The following is a 22,447-nucleotide window of genomic DNA, read 5'->3' as shown; positions in this document are numbered from 1 at the left end:
CAAAGGGGAACTTTAGTGAAGGGGGCTAATGGGGAGGTGATAAGAAGTAGTGGTGATGTGAGACATTGCGGAAGATGAAATCCGGCAATGCAGCGGGTTTGGATGGTATTGCAGTAGAATTTATAAAAAAAAGGGGGTGATTGTATTGTTGACTGGTTGGTAAGGTTATTTAATGTATGTATGATTCACGGTGAGGTGCCTGAGGATTGGCGGAATGCTTGCATAGTGCCATTGTACAAAGGCAAAGGGGATAAGAGTGAGTGCTCAAATTACAGAGGTATAAGTTTGTTGAGTATTCCTGGTAAATTATATGGGAGGGTATTGATTGAGAGGGTGAAGGCATGTACAGAGCATCAGATTGGGGAAGAGCATTTATATAATATATATATATATATATATATATATATATATATATATATATATATATATATGTGTGTGTTATAATATATATATATATATATATATATATATATATATATATATATATATATATATATATATATATATATATATATATATATATATATATATATATATATATATATATATATGTGTGTGTGTGTGTGTGTGTGTGTGTGTGTGTGTGCGTAGAAAGTCATAAATCTTACTTACCATTAGTTTTATCTATCATAAACAAACGTAAACAAGGGAACTTATAACACTTTCTTAAAACTGGACCATTTGGCAATATTACTTGGTAAATACTGAATGGCAGAATGAGATTCTGAACCATATATATCGTTGGTCTTCCAGGTTGCTGGAGTGGTCAGGTGTGTGGCTTCGGCCTGAGACACGGGTGCTGGTGCTGGGTGGTAGACCAGAAGTGGAGGCCGTACTCTACCACTACATTCTGCGTAACACCATCCACGCTGTTTACCTTGCTCTACTTAACCGCACCCTTCGTGACCTAACCCATAACACAAGGCTCACACAGGAGAGCTATGAAGGAGGTAATATCATTATACAATAATGATTATGAAGAAATTCATTATGTAGACGTTGACAAGGACGTATTTCTGCTCACACTGACTCATTCCTGATTATTATTTTTTGAGTAATGATTTCTTACTCGAGAGCAAAATAATACTGCAGTAAACGCTAGTGGTAACGTACTGCTGCTGACACAGAGTAATGTTTGAAAGATACATATATTTCTCACCTACAGGCAAAACTCTATGAGCATTTGAGAAAGTACCTGGTAGTAAATTAATCTCCTTTTTATACCTCAAAAACGGTTGTATGTATGAGTATTCAGCCTTAGTGACTATCAAGAAACACAGTGGCCGGCGGATGCTCGTTTACAGGAACTTAACGACCATACCATACCCTAGCCAGTCCTGTGAGGTCACAGAACAGATATAATGTGGTGGGTCTTACCTATAGACCATCAGCACCAACAATGAATCATTATATCATGCTGGCACAAGGTGGACCGTCTGCAGGGATCTACTTCACCTACATACTTTCACCTCTGTAACGAAGGACAGACGAATGACATTGTTTCCATTCAAGGATTTTCCAAAGCAATAATAAGTAATCTTAATTTTTCCCATAAACATTTATATCAGTGAATTACCAAAACATTTCTAAAAGGCGTATGGCCCATAGGCCTTTAACTCAGTGTAGGTCGTATCTTTTAACATAAGAACATAAGAGGTTAGAACACTGGAAGAGACCTATTGGCCAATGCTAGGCAGGTTCTAAGTCTGTATACCCTATAACCGACCGCCTGAACCCATAAACACATCCAACCTTCGTTTAAACCTACCAATAGACCTAGCTTCCACTACTGTACTTGGCAGCTTGTTCCATGAATCTACTACGCTATTCCTGAACCTATTTTTTCTTCTAATTCATATTCATTATTTCTTGTCCTATCCGGTGGGACCATTCTAAGAACTATATTCATGTTACCTTTATCAATGACCTTCACCCATTTAAAAACTTCAATCATATCCTCACTAGCCCTCCTCCTCTTGAGTGAAAATTCAGTCTTTTAACCTTTCTATAACTATACGTGATGTCTCTAATTCCAGGGCTCATTTTTGTCACTCTCCTTTGTACTCTTTCTAATCAATCGATATCAACTGCATAGTATGGAGCCCAAAACCGTACCGCATAATCCAAATGTGGTCTCACCAACACAAGATGAATTTGCCATAATAATCGAGGAGTTTTATTGCTAACAGTCCTATCAATGAATCCTAACATGCCATTAGTCTTATTACACTCTTTGATACATCGTTGCCGCGGCTTAAGATCCTTGCTCACCAGTACTCCTAAATCTCTTTCACATTCTGTTTTACCAAAGGAATATTATCCAGTTTGTAACTATTGCTCCTGTCTTTACGCACAATAAGTGTTGGGCATTCATCTATGTTAAAATCCATTTTCCACGTACACGTCCATTCTCATAATACATTTAAGTCCTGCAAAATCACCGAGTCAATTACGGCCACTATTTTTGTATCATCACCAAACAAACGAACAAGAGCAGTCCTAAGACTGACCCTTGAGGAACACCACCGGCTACATTGAACCATACCGATGTAACTCCGTTGATGCATACCCTCTGCTTTCTGTCAGTGAGCCACGTTCTAATCCAATTATATACACAATGCCGTGTGCCGATATTTTTCTGAGCAGACGGTCATGAGGTACACTGTCAAAAGCCTCACTCAAGTCTAAGTATACAATATCATAATTCTTACCTTGATCAACACCTTCAAATACTTTATTAAAGAACGAGAGAAGGTTACTGATACATGACTTCGCTGTCGAAAACCCATGTGCAGAATCCCTAATGACATCATCATTCTCCTAGGGTTCCTTATTTTGTCTGCTATAATTCACTCGAGAAATTTCCTCACAGAGATATCAAGCTGATAGGGCAGTAATTATAGGCAATGGATCTATCACCTTTCTTAAAAAAGGTAACGAAATTTACTGTCCTCCATTGCATAGGAACTACGCCGGATTCAAGAGACACTTCAAACACATTTAAAAGCAGAACACTTACTTACTCCTTACATTCTTTCAAGACCCTCGCGTAAATACCATCTGGCCGAGGACTCTTCTTTACTTTTATGCTGAAGAAGATTCAAGGGATGGATATATATATATATATATATATATATATATATATATATATATATATATATATATATATATATATATATATATATATATATATATATATATATATATATATATATATATATATATATATATATTTTTTTTTTTTTTTTTTTTTTTTTTTTTTCTTTATCGCTGTCTCCCGCGTTTGCGAGGTAGCGCAAGGAAACAGACGAAAGAAATGGCCCAACCCACCCCCATGCACATGTATATACATACGTCCACACACGCAAATATACATACCTACACAACTTTCCATGGTTTACCCCAGACTCTTCACTTGCCCTGATTCAATCCACTGACAAAACGTCAACCCCGGTATACCACATCGATCCAATTTACTCTGTTCCTTGCCCTCCTTTCACCCTCCTGCATGTTCAGGCCCCGATCACACAAAATCTTTTTCACTACATCTTTCCACCTTCAATTTGGTCTCCCACTTCTCCTCGTTCCCTCCACCTCCGACACATATATCCTCTTGGTCAATCTTTTCTCACTCATTCTCGCTGTATCATCAGCGAACAACAACTGACTCACTTCCCAAGCTCTATCATCCACAACAGACTGGATACTTGCCCCTCTTTCCAAAACTCTTGCATTCACCTCTCTAACAACCCCATCCATAAACAAATTAAACAACCATGGAGACATCACACACCCCTGTCGCAAACCTACATTCACTAAGAACCAATCACTTTCCTCTCTTCCTACATGTATACATGCCTTACATCCTCGATAAAAACTTTTCACTGCTTCTACCATCTTGCCTCCCACAACATATATTCTTAAAACCTTCCACAGAGCATCTCTATCACCTCTATCAAATGCCTTCTCCAGATCCATATATGCTACATACAAATCAATTTGTTTTTCTAAGTATTTCTCACATACATTCTTCAAAGCAAACACCTGATCCACACATCCTCTACCACTTCTGAAACCGCACTGCTCTTCCCCAATCTGATGCTCTGTACATGCCTTCACCCTCTCAATCAATACCCTCCCATATAATTTACCAGGAATACTCAACAAACTTATACCTCTGTAATTTGAGCACTCACTCTTATCCCCTTTGCCTTTGTACAATGGCACTATGCACGCATTCCGCCAATCTTCAGGCACCTCACCATGACTCATACATACATTAAATAACCTTACCAAGCAGTCAACAATACAGTCACCCCCTTTTTTATTAAATTCCACTGCAATACCATCCAAACCTGCTGCCTTGCCGGCTTTCATCTTCCGTAAAGCTTTTACTACCTCTTCTCTATTTACCAAATCATTTTCCCTAACCCTCTCACTTTGCACAACACCTCGACCAAAACACCCTATATCTGCCACTCTATCATCAAACACATTCAACAAACCTCCAAAATACTCACTCCATCTCCTTCCCACATCACCACCACTTTTTATCACCTCCCCAGTAGCCCCATCCATTGAAGTTCCCATTTGCTCCCTTGTCTCACGCAATTTATTTACCTCCTTGCAAAACATCTTTTTATTCTCCCTGAAACTTAATGATACTCTCCCACCCCAACTCTCATTTGCCCTCTTTTTCACCTCTTCCACCTTTCTCTTGACCTCCTGCCTCTTTCTTTTATACCTCTCCCACTCATTTGCATTTTTTCCCTGGAAAAATCGTCCAAATGCCTCTCTCTTCTCTTTCACTAATTATCTTACTTCTTCATCCCACCACTCACTACCTTTTCTAATCAACCCACCTCCCACGCTTCTCATGCCACAAGCATCTTTTGCGCAAGCCATCACTGCTTCCCTAAATACATCCCATTCCTCCGCCACTCCCCTTACCTCCTTTGTTCTCACCTTTTTACATTCTGTACTCAGTCTCTCCTGGTACTTCCCCACACAAGTCTCCTTCCCAAGCTCACTTACTCTCACCACTCTCTTCACCCCAACATTCTCTCTTCTTTTCTGAAAACCCCCACAAATCTTCTTCCCCTCCACAAGATAATGATCACACATCTCTCCAGTTGCACCTCTCAGCACATTAATATCCAAAAGTCTCTCTTTCGTGCGTCTATCAATTTACACGTAATCCAATAACGCTCTCTGGCCATCTCTTCTACTTACATACGTATACTTATGTATATCTCGCTTTTGAAACCAGGTATTCCCAATTACCAGTCCTTTTTCAGCACATAAATCTACAAGCTCTTCACCATATCCATTTACAACACCGAACACTACATTTATACCAATTATTCCCTCAACTGCCACATTACTCACCTTTGCATTCAAATCACCCATCACTATAACCCGGTCTTGTGCATCAAAACCACTAACACACTCATTCAGCTGCTCCCAAAACACTTGCCTCTCATGATCTTTCTTCTCATGCCCAGGTGCATATGCACCAATAATCACCAATCTCTCTCCATCAACTTTCAGTTTTACCCATATCAATCTAGAATTTATTTTCTTACACTCTATCACATACTCCCACAACTCTTGATTCAGGAGTAGCGCTACTCCTTCCCTTGCTCTTGTCCTCTAACTAACCCCTGACTTTACTCCCAAGACATTCCAAAACCACTCTTCCCCTTTACCCTTGAGCTTCGTTTCACTTAGAGCCAAAACATCCAGGTTCCTTTCCTCAAACATACTACCCATCTCTCCTTTTTTCTCCTCTTTGTTACACCCACACACATTTAGACACCCCAATCTGAGCCTTCGAGGAAGATGAGCACTCCTCGCGTGACTCCTTCTTCTGTTTCCCCTTTTAGAAAGTTAAAATACAAGGAGGGGAAGGTTTCTGGGCCCCCGCTCCCGTCGACTTTAGTCGCCTTCTACGACAGGTGAGGAATGCGTGGGAAGTATTCTTTCTCCCCTATATTTATTTATTTATTTTGCTTTGTCGCTATCTCCCGCGTTAGCGAGGTAGCGCAAGGAAACAGATGAAAGAATGGCCCAACCCGCCCACATACACATGTATATACATACACGTCCACACAAGAAAATATACATACCTATACATCTCAATGTACACATATATATACACATACAGACATATACATATATACACAGGTATATAATTCATACTGTCTGCCTTTATTTGTTCCCATCGCCACCTCGCCGCACATGGAATAACAACCCCCTCCCCCCTCATGTGTGCGAGGTAGCGATAGGAAAAGGCCCCCATTCGTTCACACTCAGTCTCTAGCTGTCATGTAATAATGCACCGAAACCACAGACCCCTTTCCACATCCAGGCCCCACACACTTTCCATGGTTTACCCCAGACGCTTCACATGCCCTGGTTCAATCAATTGACAGAACGTCAACCCCGGTATACCACATCGATCCAATTCACTCTGTTCCTTGCCCTCCTTTCACCCTCCTGCATGTTCAGGCCCCGATCACACAAAATCTTTTTCACTACATCTTTCCACCTTCAATTTGGTCTCCCACTTCTCCTCGTTCCCTCCACCTCCGACACATATATCCTCTTAGTCAATCTTTCCTCACTCATTCTCTCCATGTGCCCAAACCGATTCAAAACACCCTCTTCTTCTCTTTCAACCACGCTCTTTTTATTTCCACACATCTCTCTTACCTTTACATTACTTCCTCGATCAAACCACCTCACACCACATATTGTCCTCAAACATCTCATTTCCAGCACATCCATCCTCCTGCGCACAACTCTATCCATAGCCCACGCCTCGCAACGATACAACATTGTTGGAACCACTATTCCTTCAAACATACCCATTTTTGCTTTCGGTGATAATGTTCTCGACTTCCAAACATTCTTCAAGGCCCCCAGGATTTTCGCCACCTCACCCACCCTATGATTCACTTCCGTTTCCGTGGTTCCATCCGCTGCCAGATCCACTCCCAGATATCTAAAACACTTTACTTCCTCCTGTTTTTCTCCATTCAAACTTACCTCCCAGGTGACTTGACCCTCAACCCTACTGTACCTAATAACCTCGCTCTTATTCATATTTACTCTTAACTTTCTTCTTTCACACAATTTACCAAACTCAGTCACCAGCTTCTACAGTTTCTTACATGGATCCGCTAGCAGCGCTGTATCATCAGCGAACAACAACTGACTCACTTCCCAAGCTCTCTCATCCACAACAGACTGGATACTTGCCCCTCTTTCCAAAACTCTTGCATTCACCTCTCTAACAACCCCATCCATAAACAAATTAAACAACCATGGAGACATCACACACCCCTGTCGCAAACCTACATTCACTAAGAACCAATCACTTTCCTCTCTTCCTACATGTATACATGCCTTACATCCTCGATAAAAACTTTTCACTGCTTCTACCATCTTGCCTCCCACAACATATATTCTTAAAACCTTCCACAGAGCATCTCTATCACCTCTATCAAATGCCTTCTCCAGATCCATATATGCTACATACAAATCAATTTGTTTTTCTAAGTATTTCTCACATACATTCTTCAAAGCAAACACCTGATCCACACATCCTCTACCACTTCTGAAACCGCACTGCTCTTCCCCAATCTGATGCTCTGTACATGCCTTCACCCTCTCAATCAATACCCTCCCATATAATTTACCAGGAATACTCAACAAACTTATACCTCTGTAATTTGAGCACTCACTCTTATCCCCTTTGCCTTTGTACAATGGCACTATGCACGCATTCCGCCAATCTTCAGGCACCTCACCATGACTCATACATACATTAAATAACCTTACCAAGCAGTCAACAATACAGTCACCCCCTTTTTTATTAAATTCCATCCAAACCTGCTGCCTTGCCGGCTTTCATCTTCCGTAAAGCTTTTACTACCTCTTCTCTATTTACCAAATGATTTTCCCTAACCCTCTCACTTTGCACACCACCTCGACCAAAACACCCTATATCTGCCACTCTATCATCAAACACATTCAACAAACCTCCAAAATACTCACTCCATCTCCTTCCCACATCACCACCACTTGTTATCACCTCCCCAGTAGCCCCATCCATTGAAGTTCCCATTTGCTCCCTTGTCTCACGCAATTTATTTACCTCCTTGCAAAACATCTTTTTATTCTCCCTGAAACTTAATGATACTCTCCCACCCCAACTCTCATTTGCCCTCTTTTTCACCTCTTCCACCTTTCTCTTGACCTCCTGCCTCTTTCTTTTATACCTCTCCCACTCATTTGCATTTTTTCCCTGGAAAAATCGTCCAAATGCCTCTCTCTTCTCTTTCACTAATTATCTTACTTCTTCATCCCACCACTCACTACCTTTTCTAATCAACCCACCTCCCACGCTTCTCATGCCACAAGCATCTTTTGCGCAAGCCATCACTGCTTCCCTAAATACATCCCATTCCTCCGCCACTCCCCTTACCTCCTTTGTTCTCACCTTTTTACATTCTGTACTCAGTCTCTCCTGGTACTTCCCCACACAAGTCTCCTTCCCAAGCTCACTTACTCTCACCACTCTCTTCACCCCAACATTCTCTCTTCTTTTCTGAAAACCCCCACAAATCTTCTTCCCCTCCACAAGATAATGATCACACATCTCTCCAGTTGCACCTCTCAGCACATTAATATCCAAAAGTCTCTCTTTCGTGCGTCTATCAATTTACACGTAATCCAATAACGCTCTCTGGCCATCTCTTCTACTTACATACGTATACTTATGTATATCTCGCTTTTGAAACCAGGTATTCCCAATTACCAGTCCTTTTTCAGCACATAAATCTACAAGCTCTTCACCATATCCATTTACAACACCGAACACTACATTTATACCAATTATTCCCTCAACTGCCACATTACTCACCTTTGCATTCAAATCACCCATCACTATAACCCGGTCTTGTGCATCAAAACCACTAACACACTCATTCAGCTGCTCCCAAAACACTTGCCTCTCATGATCTTTCTTCTCATGCCCAGGTGCATATGCACCAATAATCACCAATCTCTCTCCATCAACTTTCAGTTTTACCCATATCAATCTAGAATTTATTTTCTTACACTCTATCACATACTCCTACAACTCTTGATTCAGGAGTAGCGCTACTCCTTCCCTTGCTCTTGTCCTCTAACTAACCCCTGACTTTACTCCCAAGACATTCCAAAACCACTCTTCCCCTTTACCCTTGAGCTTCGTTTCACTTAGAGCCAAAACATCCAGGTTCCTTTCCTCAAACATACTACCCATCTCTCCTTTTTTCTCCTCTTTGTTACACCCACACACATTTAGACACCCCAATCTGAGCCTTCGAGGAAGATGAGCACTCCGCGCGTGACTCCTTCTTCTGTTTCCCCTTTTAGAAAGTTAAAATACAAGGAGGGGAAGGTTTCTGGGCCCCCGCTCCCGTCGACTTTAGTCGCCTTCTACGACAGGTGAGGAATGCGTGGGAAGTATTCTTTCTCCCCTATATTTATTTATTTATTTTGCTTTGTCGCTATCTCCCGCGTTAGCGAGGTAGCGCAAGGAAACAGATGAAAGAATGGCCCAACCCGCCCACATACACATGTATATACATACACGTCCACACAAGAAAATATACATACCTATACATCTCAATGTACACATATATATACACATACAGACATATACATATATACACAGGTATATAATTCATACTGTCTGCCTTTATTTGTTCCCATCGCCACCTCGCCGCACATGGAATAACAACCCCCTCCCCCCTCATGTGTGCGAGGTAGCGATAGGAAAAGGCCCCATTCGTTCACACTCAGTCTCTAGCTGTCATGTAATAATGCACCGAAACCACAGACCCCTTTCCACATCCAGGCCCCACACACTTTCCATGGTTTACCCCAGACGCTTCACATGCCCTGGTTCAATCAATTGACAGCACATCGACCCCGGTGTAACACATCGTTCAAATTCACTCTATTCCTTGCACGCCTTTCTCCCTCCTGCGTATTCATTCCCCGATCGCTTAAAATCTTTTTCACTTCATCTTTCCACCTCCAATTTGGTCTCCCACTTCTCCTCGTTCCCTCCACCTCAGACACATATATCCTCTTGGTCAATCTTTCCTCACTCATTCTCTTCATGTGACCAAACCATTTCAAAACACCCTCTTCCGCTCTCTCAACCACACTCTTTTTATTTAAACACATCTCTCTCACCCTTACATTACTTACCCGATCAAACCACCTCACACCACATATTGTCCTCAAACATCTCATTTCCAGCAAATCCACCCTCCTGCGCACAACTCTATTCATAGCCCACGCCTCGCAACCATACAACATTCTTGAAACCACTATTCCTTCAAACATACCCATTTTTGCTTTCCTAGACAATGTTCTCGACTTCCAAACATTCTTCAAGGCTCCCAGAATTTCCGCCCCCTCCCCCACCCTATGATTCACTTCCGCTTCTATGGTTCCATCCGCTGACAGATCCACTCCCAGATATCTAAAACACTTTACTTCCTCCAGTTCTTCTCCATTCAAACTTACCTCCCAATTGACTTGACCCTCAACCCTACTGTACCTAACAACCTTGCTCTCATTCACATTTACTTTTAACTTTCTTCTTTCACACACTTTACCAAACTCAGTCACCAGCTTCTGCAGTTTCTTACATGAATCAGGCACCAGCGTTGTATCATCAGCGAACAACAACTGACTCACTTCCCAAGCTCTCTCATCCACAACAGACTGCATACTTGCCACTCTTTCCAAAACTCTTGCATTCACCTCCCTAACAACCCCATCCATAAACAAATTAAACAACCATGGAGACATCACACACCCCTGCCACAAACCTACATTCACTGAGAACCAATCACTTTCCTCTCTTCCTACACGTACATATGCGTTACATCCTCAATAAAAACTTTTCACTGCCTCTAACAACTTGCCTCCCACACCATATATTCTTAAAACCTTCCACAGGGCATCTCTATCAACTCTATCAAGTGACTTCTCCAGATCCATAAATGTTACCTACAAATCCATCTGTTTTTCTATGCATTTCTCACATACATTCTTCAAAGCAAACAACTGATCCACACATCCTCTACCACTTCTGAAACCACACTGCTCTTCCCCAATCTCTTGCTCTGTACCCGCCTTCACCCTCTCAATCAATACCCTCCCATATAATTTACCAGGAATACTCAACAAACTTATACCTCTGTAATTTGAGCACTCACTCTTATCCCCTTTGCATTTGTACAATGGCAATATGCAAGCATTCCGCCAATCCTCAGGCACCTCACGATGAATCATACATACATTAAATAACCTTACCAACCAGTCAACAATACAGTCACCCCCTTTTATAATAAATTCCACTGTAATACCATCCAAATCATTTTCCCTAGCCCTCTCACTTTGCACACCACCTCGACCAAAACACCCTAACAAACAACCTTCAAAATACTTACTCCATCTCCTCCTCACATCACCACTACTTGTTATCACCTCCCCATTTGCTCCATTCATTGAAGTTTCCATTTGCTCCCTTGTCTTACGCACTTTATTTAACTCCTTCCAAAACATCTTTTTATTCTCCCTGAAATTTAGTGATACTCTCTCACCGGAACTCTCATTTGCCCTCTTTTTCAACTCTTGGAACTTTCTCTTCATCTCCTGCCTCTTTCTTTTATACATCTCCCACCCATTTGCATTTTTCCCCTGCAAAAATCGTTCAAATTCCTCTCTCTTCTCTTTAACTAATAATCTTACTTCTTCATCCCACCACTCACTACCTTTTCTAAACAATCCACCTCCCACGCTTCTCATGCCACAAGCATCTTATGCGCAAGAAATCACTGCTTCCCTAAATACATCCCATTCCTCCCCCACTCCCCTTACCTACTTTGTTCTCACCTTTTTCCATTCTGTACTCAGTCTCTCCTGGTAATTCCTCACACAAGTCTCCTGCCCAAGCTCACCTACTCTCACCACTCTCTTCACTCCAACATTCTCTCTTCTTTTCTTAAAACCGCCACAAATCTTCACCTTCGCATACATGACATAATTATCACACATCCCTCCAGTTCCACATCTCAGCACATTATCATCCAAAAGTCTCTCCTTCGTGCGTCTATCAATTAACACGTATTCCAATAACGCTCTCTGGCCATCTCTCCTACTTACATACGTATACTTATGTATATCTCGCTTTTGAAACCAGGTATTCCCAATTACCAGTCCTTTTTCAGCACATAAATCTACAAGCTCTTCACCATTTCCATTTACAACATTGACCACTTCATGTATACCAATCATTACCTCACTGCCACATTACTCACCTTTGCATTTAAATCACCCATCACTATAACCCGGTCTTGTGCATCAAAACCACTAACACACTCATTCAGCTGCTCCCAAAACACTTGCTTCTCGTGATCTTTCCTCTCATGCCCATGTATATATAAATATATATATATATATATATATATATATATATATATATATATATATATATATATATATATATATATATATATATATATATATATATATATATATATATATATATATTGAAAATGTGAAGGAAAATAGTGAAATTGGAGAAAAATGTAGCTTAGACATTGAAGCTTATTGATACAGTGGTTAAATTGATGAGAACTGCTATTGACGTTTGTGTAAATAAATTATACATTTCCTTTTTTCCATAGCCAGAGGTTGAACCATTATGTGACATTCTTTTTTTCATTCATTTCAAGCTAGAAGTTTCAGTTTTCTAAATTGTTTCTTACATTTCTCATATGTATATATATGTATGTGTGTGTGTGTGTGTATATGTGCGTATGTATGTGTATGTGTGTGTATGTGTATATGTATATATATATGTATATTATCCCTGGGGATAGGGGTGAAAGAATACTTCCCACGTATTCCTCGCGTGTCGTAGAAAGCGACTAGAGGGGACGGGAGCGGGGGGCCAGAAATCCTCCCCTCCTTGTATTAACATTCTAAAATGGGAAACAGAAGAAGGAGTCACATTTGGAGTGCTCATCCTCCTCGAAGGCTCAGAGTGGGGTGCCTAAATGTGTGTGGATGTAACCAAGATGTGAAAAAAGGAGAGATAGGTAGTACGTTTGAGGAAAGGAACCTGGATGTTTTGGCTCTGAGTGAAACGAAGCTCAAGGGTAAAGGGGAAGAGTGGTTTGGGAATGTCTGGGGAGTAAAGTCAGGGGTTAGTGAGAGGACAAGAGCAAGGGAAGGAGTAGCAATACTCCTGAAACAGGAGTTGTGGGAGTATGTGATAGAGTGTAAGAAAGTAAATTCTCGATTAATATGGGTAAAACTGAAAGTTGATGGAGAGAGGTGGGTGATTATTGGTGCATATGCACCTGGGCATGAGAAGAAAGATCAAGAGAGGCAAGTGTTTTGGGAGCAGCTGAATGAGTGTGTTAGTGGTTTTGATGCACGAGACCGGGTCATAGTGATGGGTGATTTGAATGCAAAGGTGAGTAATGTGGCAGTTGAGGGAATAATTGGTATACATGGGGTGTTCGGTGTTGTAAATGGAAATGGTGAAGAGCTTGTAGGTTTATGTGCTGAAAAAGGACTGATGATTGGGAATACCTGGTTTAAAAAGCGAGATATACATAAGTATACTTATGTAAGTAGGAGAGATGGCCAGAGAGCGTTATTGGATTACGTGTTAATTGACAGGCGCGCGAAAGAGAGACTTTTGGATGTTAATGTGCTGAGAGGTGCAACTGGAGGGATGTCTGATCATTATCTTGTGGAGGCTAAGGTGAAGATTTCTATGGGTTTTCAGAAAAGAAGAGTGAATGTTGCGGTGAAGAGGGTGGTGAGAGTAAGTGAGCTTGAAAAGGAGACCTGTGTGAGGAAGTACCAGGAGAGACTGAGTACAGAATGGAAAAAGGTGAGAACAATGGAAGTAAGGGGAGTGGGGGAGGAATGGGATGTATTTAGGGAATCAGTGATTGATTGCGCAAAAGATGCTTGTGGCATGAGAAGAGTGGGAGGTGGGTTGATTAGAAAGGGTAGTGAGTGGTGGGATGAAGAAGTAAGAGTATTAGTGAAAGAGAAGAGAGAGGCATTTGGGCGATTTTTGCAGGGAAAAAATGCAATTGAGTGAGAGATGTATAAAAGAAAGAGACAGGAGGTCAAGAGAAAGGTGCAAGAGGTGAAAAAAAGGGCAAATGAGAGTTGGGGTGAGAGAGTATCATTAAATTTTAGGGAGAATAAAAAGATGTTCTGGAAGGAGGTAAATAAAGTGCGTAAGACAAAGGAGCAAATAGGAACTTCGGTGAAGGGCGCAAGTGGGGAGGTGATAACAAGTAGTGGTGATGTGAGAAGGAGATGGAGTGAGTATTTTAAAGGTTTGTTGAATGTGTTTGATGATAGAGTGGCAGATATAGGGTGTTTTGGTCGAGGTGGTGTGCAAAGTGAGAGGGTTACAGAAAATGATTTGGTAAACAGAGAAGAGGTAGTAAAAGCTTTGCGGAAGATGAAAGCCGGCAAGGTAGCAGGTTTGGATGGTATTGCAGTGGAATTTATTAAAAAAGGGGGTGACTGTATTGTTGACTGGTTGGTAAGGTTATTTGATGTATGTATGACTCATGGTGAGGTGCCTGAGGATTGGCGGAATGCGTGCATAGTGCCATTGTACAAAGGCAAAGGGGATAAGAGTGAGTGCTCAAATTACAGAGGTATAAGTTTGTTGAGTATTCCTGGTAAATTATATGGGAGGGTATTGATTGAGAGGGTGAAGGCATGTACAGAGCATCAGATTGGGGAAGAGCAGTGTGGTTTCAGAAGTGGTAGAGGATGTGTGGATCAGGTGTTTGCTTTGAAGAATGTATGTGAGAAATACTTAGAAAAGCAAATGGTTTTGTATGTAGCATTTATGGATCTGGAGAAGGCATATGATAGAGTTGATAGAGATGCTCTGTGGAAGGTATTAAGAATATATGGTGTGGGAGGAAAGTTGTTAGAAGCAGTGAAAAGTTTTTATCGAGGATGTAAGGCATGTGTACGTGTAGGAAGAGAGGAAAGTGATTGGTTCTCAGTGAATGTAGGTTTGCGGCAGGGGTTCGTGATGTCTCCATGGTTGTTTAATTTGTTTATGGATGGGGTTGTTAGGGAGGTAAATGCAAGAGTTTTGGAAAGAGGTGCAAGTATGAAGTCTGTTGTGGATGAGAGAGCTTGGGAAGTGAGTCAGTTGTTGTTCGCTGATGATACAGCGCTGGTGGCTGATTCATGTGAGAAACTGCAGAAGCTGGTGACTGAGTTTGGAAAAGTGTGTGGAAGAAGAAAGTTAAGAGTAAATGTGAATAAGAGCAAGGTTATTAGGTACAGTAGGGTTGAGGGTCAAGTAAAATGGGAGGTGAGTTTGAATGGAGAAAAACTGGAGGAAGTGAAGTGTTTTAGATATCTGGGAGTGGATCTGGCAGCGGATGGAACCATGGAAGCGGAAGTGGATCATAGGGTGGGGGAGGGGGCGAAAATCCTGGGGGCCTTGAAGAATGTGTGGAAGTCGAGAACATTATCTCGGAAAGCAAAAATGGGTATGTTTGAAGGAATAGTGGTTCCAACAATGTTGTATGGTTGCGAGGCGTGGGCTATGGATAGAGTTGTGCGCAGGAGGATGGATGTGCTGGAAATGAGATGTTTGAGGACAATGTGTGGTGTGAGGTGGTTTGATCGAGTGAGTAACGTAAGGGTAAGAGAGATGTGTGGAAATAAAAAGAGCGTGGTTGAGAGAGCAGAAGAGGGTGTTTTGAAGTGGTTTGGGCACATGGAGAGGATGAGTGAGGAAAGATTGACCAAGAGGATATATGTGTCGGAGGTGGAGGGAACAAGGAGAAGAGGGAGACCAAATTGTAGGTGGAAAGATGGAGTGAAAAAGATTTTGTGTGATCGGGGCCTGAACATACAGGAGGGTGAAAGGAGGGAAAGGAATAGAGTGAATTGGAGCGATGTGGTATACCGGGGTTGACGTGCTGTCAGTGGATTGAAGCAGGGCATGTGAAGCGTCTGGGGTAAACCATGGAAAGCTGTGTAGGTATGTATATTTGCGTGTGTGGACGTATGTATATACATGTGTATGGGGGGGGTTGGGCCATTTCTTTTGTCTGTTTCCTTGCGCTACCTCGCAAACGCGGGAGACAGCGACAAAGTATAATAAAAAAAAGAATAAAAATATATATATATATATATATATATATATATATATATATATATATATATATATATATATATATGGGATAGGGGAGAAAGAATACTTCCCACGCATTCTTCACTTGCCGTAGAAGGCGACTAAAGTGGACGGGAGTGGGGGCCAGAAACCCTCCCCTACTTGTATTTTAACTTTCTAAAACGGGAAATAGAAGAAGGAGTCTCGCGAGGAGTGCTCATCTTCCTCGAAGGCTCAGATTGGGGTGTCTAAATGTGTGTGGATGTAACCAAGATGAGAAAAAAGGAGAGATAGGTAGTATCTTTGAGGAAAGGAACCTGGATGTTTTGGCGCTGAGTGAGACGAAGCTCAACGGGTAAAGGGGAAGAGTGGTGTGGGAATGTCTCTTGAGTAAAGTCAGGGGTTAGTGAGAGGACAAGATCAAGGGAAGGAGTAGCACTACTCCTGAAACAGGAGTTGTGGGAGTATGTGATGGTGTAAGAAAGTAAATTCTAGATTTTATGCTTAAACCTGAAAGTTGATGGAGAGAGATGGGTGATTATTGGTGCACATGCAACTCGGCATGAGGAGAAAGATCAAGAGAGGCAAGTGTTTTGGGAGCAGCTGAATGAGTGTGTTAGTGGTTTTGATGCACAAGACCGGGTTATAGTGATGGGTGATTTGAATGCAAAGGTGAGTAATGTGGCAGTTGAGGGAATAATTGGTATACATGGAGTGTTCAGTGTTGTAAATGGAAATGGTGAAGAGCTTGTAGGTTTATGTGCTGAAAAAGGACTGATGATTGGGAATACCTGGTTTAAAAAGCGAGATATACATAAGTATACTTATGTAAGTAGGAGAGATGGCCAGAGAGCGTTATTGGATTACGTGTTAATTGACAGGCGCGCGAAAGAGAGACTTTTGGATGTTAATGTGCTGAGAGGTGCAACTGGAGGGATGTCTGATCATTATCTTGTGGAGGCTAAGGTGAAGATTTGTATGGGTTTTCAGAAAAGAAGAGTGAATGTTGCGGTGAAGAGGGTGGTGAGAGTAAGTGAGCTTGAGAAGGAGACCTGTGTGAGGAAGTACCAGGAGAGACTGAGTACAGAATGGAAAAAGGTGAGAACAATGGAAGTAAGGGGAGTGGGGAGGAATGGGATGTATTTAGGGAATCAGTGATGATTGCGCAAAAGATGCTTGTGGCATGAGAAGAGTGGGAGGTGGGTTGATTAGAAAGGGTAGTGAGTGGTGGGATGAAGAAGTAAGAGTATTAGTGAAAGAGAAGAGAGAGGCATTTGGACGATTTTTGCAGGGAAAAAATGCAATTGAGTGGGAGATGTATAAAAGAAAGAGACAGGAGGTCAAGAGAAAGGTGCAAGAGGTGAAAAAAAGGGCAAATGAGAGTTGGGGTGAGAGAGTATCATTAAATTTTAGGGAGAATAAAAAGATGTTCTGGAAGGAGGTAAATAAAGTGCGTAAGACAAAGGAGCAAATGGAACTTCAGTGAAGGGCGCAAATGGGGAGGTGATAAGAAGTAGTGGTGATGTGAGAAGGAGATGGAGTGAGTATTTTGAAGGTTTGTTGAATGTGTTTGATGATAGAGTGGCAGATATAGGGTGTTTTGGTCGAGGTGGTGTGCAAAGTGAGAGGGTTAGGGAAAATGATTTGGTAAACAGAGAAGAGGTAGTAAAAGCTTTGCGGAAGATGAAAGCCGGCTAGACAGCAGGTTTGGATGGTATTGCAGTGGAATCTATTAAAAAAGGGGGTGACTGTATTGTTGACTGGTTGGTAAGGTTATTTAATGTATGTATGACTCATGGTGAGGTGCCTGAGGATTGGCGGAACGCGTGCATAGTGCCATTGTACAAAGGCAAAGGGGATAAGAGTGAGTGCTCAAATTACAGAGGTATAAGTTCTGTTGAGTATTCCTGGTAAATTATATGGGAGGGTATTGATTGAGAGGGTGAAGGCATGTACAGAGCATCAGATTGGGGAAGAGCAGTGTGGTTTCAGAAGTGGTAGAGGATGTGTGGATCAGGTGTTTGCTTTGAAGAATGTATGTGAGAAATACTTAGAAAAGCAAATGGATTTGTATGTAGCATTTATGGATCTGGAGAAGGCATATGATAGAGTTGATAGAGATGCTCTGTGGAAGGTATTAAGAATATATGGTGTGGGAGGCAAGTTGTTAGAAGCAGTGAAAAGTTTTTATCGACGGATGTAAGGCATGTGTACGTGTAGGAAGAGAGGAAAGTGATTGGTTCTCAGTGAATGTAGGTTTGCGGCAGGGGTGTGTGATGTCTCCATGGTTGTTTAATTTGTTTATGGATGGGGTTGTTAGGGAGGTAAATGCAAGAGTTTTGGAAAGAGGGGCAAGTATGAAGTCTGTTGTGGATGAGAGAGCTTGGGAAGTGAGTCAGTTGTTGTTCGCTGATGATACAGCGCTGGTGGCTGATTCATGTGAGAAACTGCAGAAGCTGGTGACTGAGTTTGGTAAAGTGTGTGGAAGAAGAAAGTTAAGAGTAAATGTGAATAAGAGCAAGGTTATTAGGTACAGTAGGGTTGAGGGTCAAGTCAAATGGGAGGTGAGTTTGAATGGAGAAAAACTGGAGGAAGTGAAGTGTTTTAGATATCTGGAGTGGATCTGGCAGCGGATGGAACCATGGAAGCGGAAGTGGATCATAGGGTGGGGGAGGGGGCGAAAATCCTGGGAGGCCTTGAAGAATGTGTGGAAGTCGAGAACATTATCTCGGAAAGCAAAAATGGGTATGTTTGAAGGAATAGTGGTTCCAACAATGTTGTATGGTTGCGAGGCGTGGGCTATGGATAGAGTTGTGCGCAGGAGGATGGATGTGCTGGAAATGAGATGTTTGAGGACAATGTGTGGTGTGAGGTGGTTTGATCGAGTGAGTAACGTAAGGGTAAGAGAGATGTGTGGAAATAAAAAGAGCGTGGTTGAGAGAGCAGAAGAGGGTGTTTTGAAAGTGGTTTGGGCACATGGAGAGATGAGTGAGGAAAGATTGACCAAGAGGATATATGTGTCGGAGGTGGAGGGAACAAGGAGAAGAGGGAGACCAAATTGGAGGTGGAAAGATGGAGTGAAAAAGATTTTGTGTGATCGGGGCCTGAACATGCAGGAGGGTGAAAGGAGGGCAAGGAATAGAGTGAATTGGAGCGATGTGGTATACCGGGGTTGACGTGCTGTCAGTGGATTGAAGCAGGGCATGTGAAGCGTCTGGGGTAAACCATGGAAAGCTGTGTAGGTATGTATATTTGCGTGTGTGGACGTATGTATATACATGTGTATGGGGGGGGGTTGGGCCATTTCTTTTGTCTGTTTCCTTGCGCTACCTCGCAAACGCGGGAGACAGCGACAAAGTATAATAAAAAAAAGAATAAAAATATATATATATATATATATATATATATATATATATATATATATATATATATATATATATATATATATATGGGATAGGGGAGAAAGAATACTTCCCACGCATTCTTCACTTGCCGTAGAAGGCGACTAAAGTGGACGGGAGTGGGGGCCAGAAACCCTCCCCTACTTGTATTTTAACTTTCTAAAACGGGAAATAGAAGAAGGAGTCTCGCGAGGAGTGCTCATCTTCCTCGAAGGCTCAGATTGGGGTGTCTAAATGTGTGTGGATGTAACCAAGATGAGAAAAAAGGAGAGATAGGTAGTATCTTTGAGGAAAGGAACCTGGATGTTTTGGCGCTGAGTGAAACGAAGCTCAAGGGTAAAGGGGAAGAGTGGTGTGGGAATGTCTTGGGAGTAAAGTCAGGGGTTAGTGAGAGGACAAGATCAAGGGAAGGAGTAGCACTACTCCTGAAACAGGAGTTGTGGGAGTATGTGATGGTGTAAGAAAGTAAATTCTAGATTTTATGCTTAAACCTGAAAGTTGATGGAGAGAGATGGGTGATTATTGGTGCACATGCAACTCGGCATGAGGAGAAAGATCAAAAGAGGCAAGTGTTTTGGGAGCAGCTGAATGAGTGTGTTAGTGGTTTTGATGCACAAGACCGGGTTATAGTGATGGGTGATTTGAATGCAAAGGTGAGTAATGTGGCAGTTGAGGGAATAATTTTTATACATGGAGTGTTCAGTGTTGTAAATGGAAATGGTGAAGAGCTTATAGATTTATGTGCTGAAAAAGGACTGGTGATTGGGAATACCTGGTTTAAAAAGCGAGATATACATAATAATACGTATGTAAGTAGGAGAGATGGCCAGAGAGCGTTATTGGACTACGTGTTAATTGATAGACGCACGAAAGAGAGACTTTTGGATTGTTACAGTGCTGAGAGGTGCAACTGGAGGGATGTCTGATCATTATCTTGTGGAGGCGAAGGTGAAGATTTATGGGGGTTTTCAAAAAAGAAGAGAGAATGTTGCGGTGAAGAGAGTGGTGAGAGTAAGTGAACTTGGGAAGGAGAGTTGTCTGAGGAAGTACCAAGAAAGACTGGGGACAGAATGGAAAAAGGTGAGAATAAAGAAGGTAAGGGGAGTGGAGGAGGAATGGGATGTATTTAGGGAAGCAGTGATGGCATAACAAGGGGGCATGAGAAGCGTGGGAGGTGGGTTGATTAGAAAAGGTAGTGAGTGGTGGGATGAAGAAGTAAGATTATTAGTGAAAGAAAAGAGAGATGCATATGGACGATTTTTGCAGGGGAAAATGCAACTGAGTGGGAGATGTATAAAAGAAAGAGGCAGGAGGTCAAGAGAAAGGTGCAAAAGGTGAAAAAAAGGGCAAATGAGAGTTGCGGTGAGAGAGTATCATTAAATATCAGGGAGAATAAAAAGATGTTTTAGAAGGAGGTAAATAAAGTGCGTAAGACAAAGGAGCAAATGAGAACTTCAGTGACGGGGGCTAATGGGGAAGTGATAACAAGTAGTGGTGATGTGAGACGGAGATGGAGAGAGTATTTTGAAGGTTTGTTGAATGTGTTTGATGATATAGTGGCAGGTATAGGGTTTTTTGGTCGAGGTGGTGTGCAAAGTGAGAGGGTTAGGGAAAATGACTTGGTAAATAGAGAAGAGGTAGTAAAAACTTTACGGAAGATGAAAGCCGGCAAGGCAGCAGGTTTGGATGGTATTGCAGTGGAATTTAATAAGAAAGGGGATGACTGTATCGTTGACTGGTTATTAAGGTTATTTAATGTATGTATGATTCATGGTGAGGTGTCTCAGGATTGGCGGAACGCTTGCATAGTGCCATTGTCCAAAGGCAAAGGGGATAAGAGTGAGTGCTCAAACTACAGAGGTATAAATCTGTTGAGTATTCCTGGTAAATTATATGGGAGGGTATTGATTGAGAGGGTGAAGGCATGTACAGAGCATCAGATTGGGGAAGAGCAGTGTGGTTTCAGATGTGGGTGAGGATGTGTGGATCAGGTGTTTGCTTTGAAGAATGTATGTGAGAAATACTTAGAAAAACAAATGGATTTGTATGTAGCATATATGGATCTGGAGAAGGGATATGATAGAGTTGATAGAGATGCTCTGTGGAAGGTACTAATAATATATGGTGTGTGAGGCAAGTTGTTACAAGCAGTGAAAACTTTTTATTGACGATGTAAGGCAAGTGTACGTGTAGGAAGAGAGGAAAGTGATTGGTTCTCAGTGAATGTAGGTTTGCGGCAGGGGTGTGTGATGTCTCCATGGTTGTTTAATTTGTTTATGGATGGGGTTGTTATTGAGATGAATGCAAGAGTTTTGGAAAGAGGGGCAAGTATCCAGTCGGTTGTGGATGAGAGAGCTTTGGAAGTGAGTCAGTTGTTGTTCGCTGATGATACAGCGCTGGTAGCTGATTCATGTAAGAACTGCAGGAGCTGGTGACTGAGTTTGGTAAAGTGTGTGAAAGAAGAAAGTTAAGAGTAAATGTGAATGAGAGCAAGGTTATTAGGTACAGTAGTGTTGAGGGTCAAGTCAACTGAGAGGTAAGTTTGAATGGAGAAAAACTGGAGGAAGTAAAGTGTTTTAGGTATCTTGGAGTGGATCTGGCAGCGGATGGAACCATGGAAGCGGAAGTGAATCATAGGGTTGGGGAGGGGGTTGAAATTCTGGGAGGCTTGAAGAATGTTTGGAAGCCAAGAATATTATCTTGGAAAGCAAAAATGGGTATGTTTGAATGATTAGTGGTTCCGACAATGTTGTATGGTTGCGAAGCGTGGGCTATGGATGGAGTTGTG

At 41.8% G+C, this 22,447-nt stretch overlaps 1 protein-coding gene across 1 annotated transcript in view; it reads left to right on the top strand.

The window, feature by feature from the left end:
- Positions 1-759: 759 nt before the first annotated feature.
- The window catches only part of LOC139763317 (glutamate receptor ionotropic, kainate 4-like), a 39,823-nt gene continuing 18,135 nt past the window's right edge, over positions 760-22,447 (top strand). Inside the window, exon 1 of the mRNA XM_071689339.1 lies at positions 760-950. The gene's annotated coding sequence lies outside the window, so the exon portion shown is untranslated. The remainder of the gene's footprint in view (positions 951-22,447) is intronic.

This window comes from Panulirus ornatus, chromosome 46 (assembly GCF_036320965.1).
Source record: "Panulirus ornatus isolate Po-2019 chromosome 46, ASM3632096v1, whole genome shotgun sequence".
NCBI lineage: Eukaryota > Metazoa > Arthropoda > Malacostraca > Decapoda > Palinuridae > Panulirus > Panulirus ornatus.
Note: the sequence above shows the minus strand (reverse complement) of the source record. Positions and strands in the feature narration are given on the sequence as shown.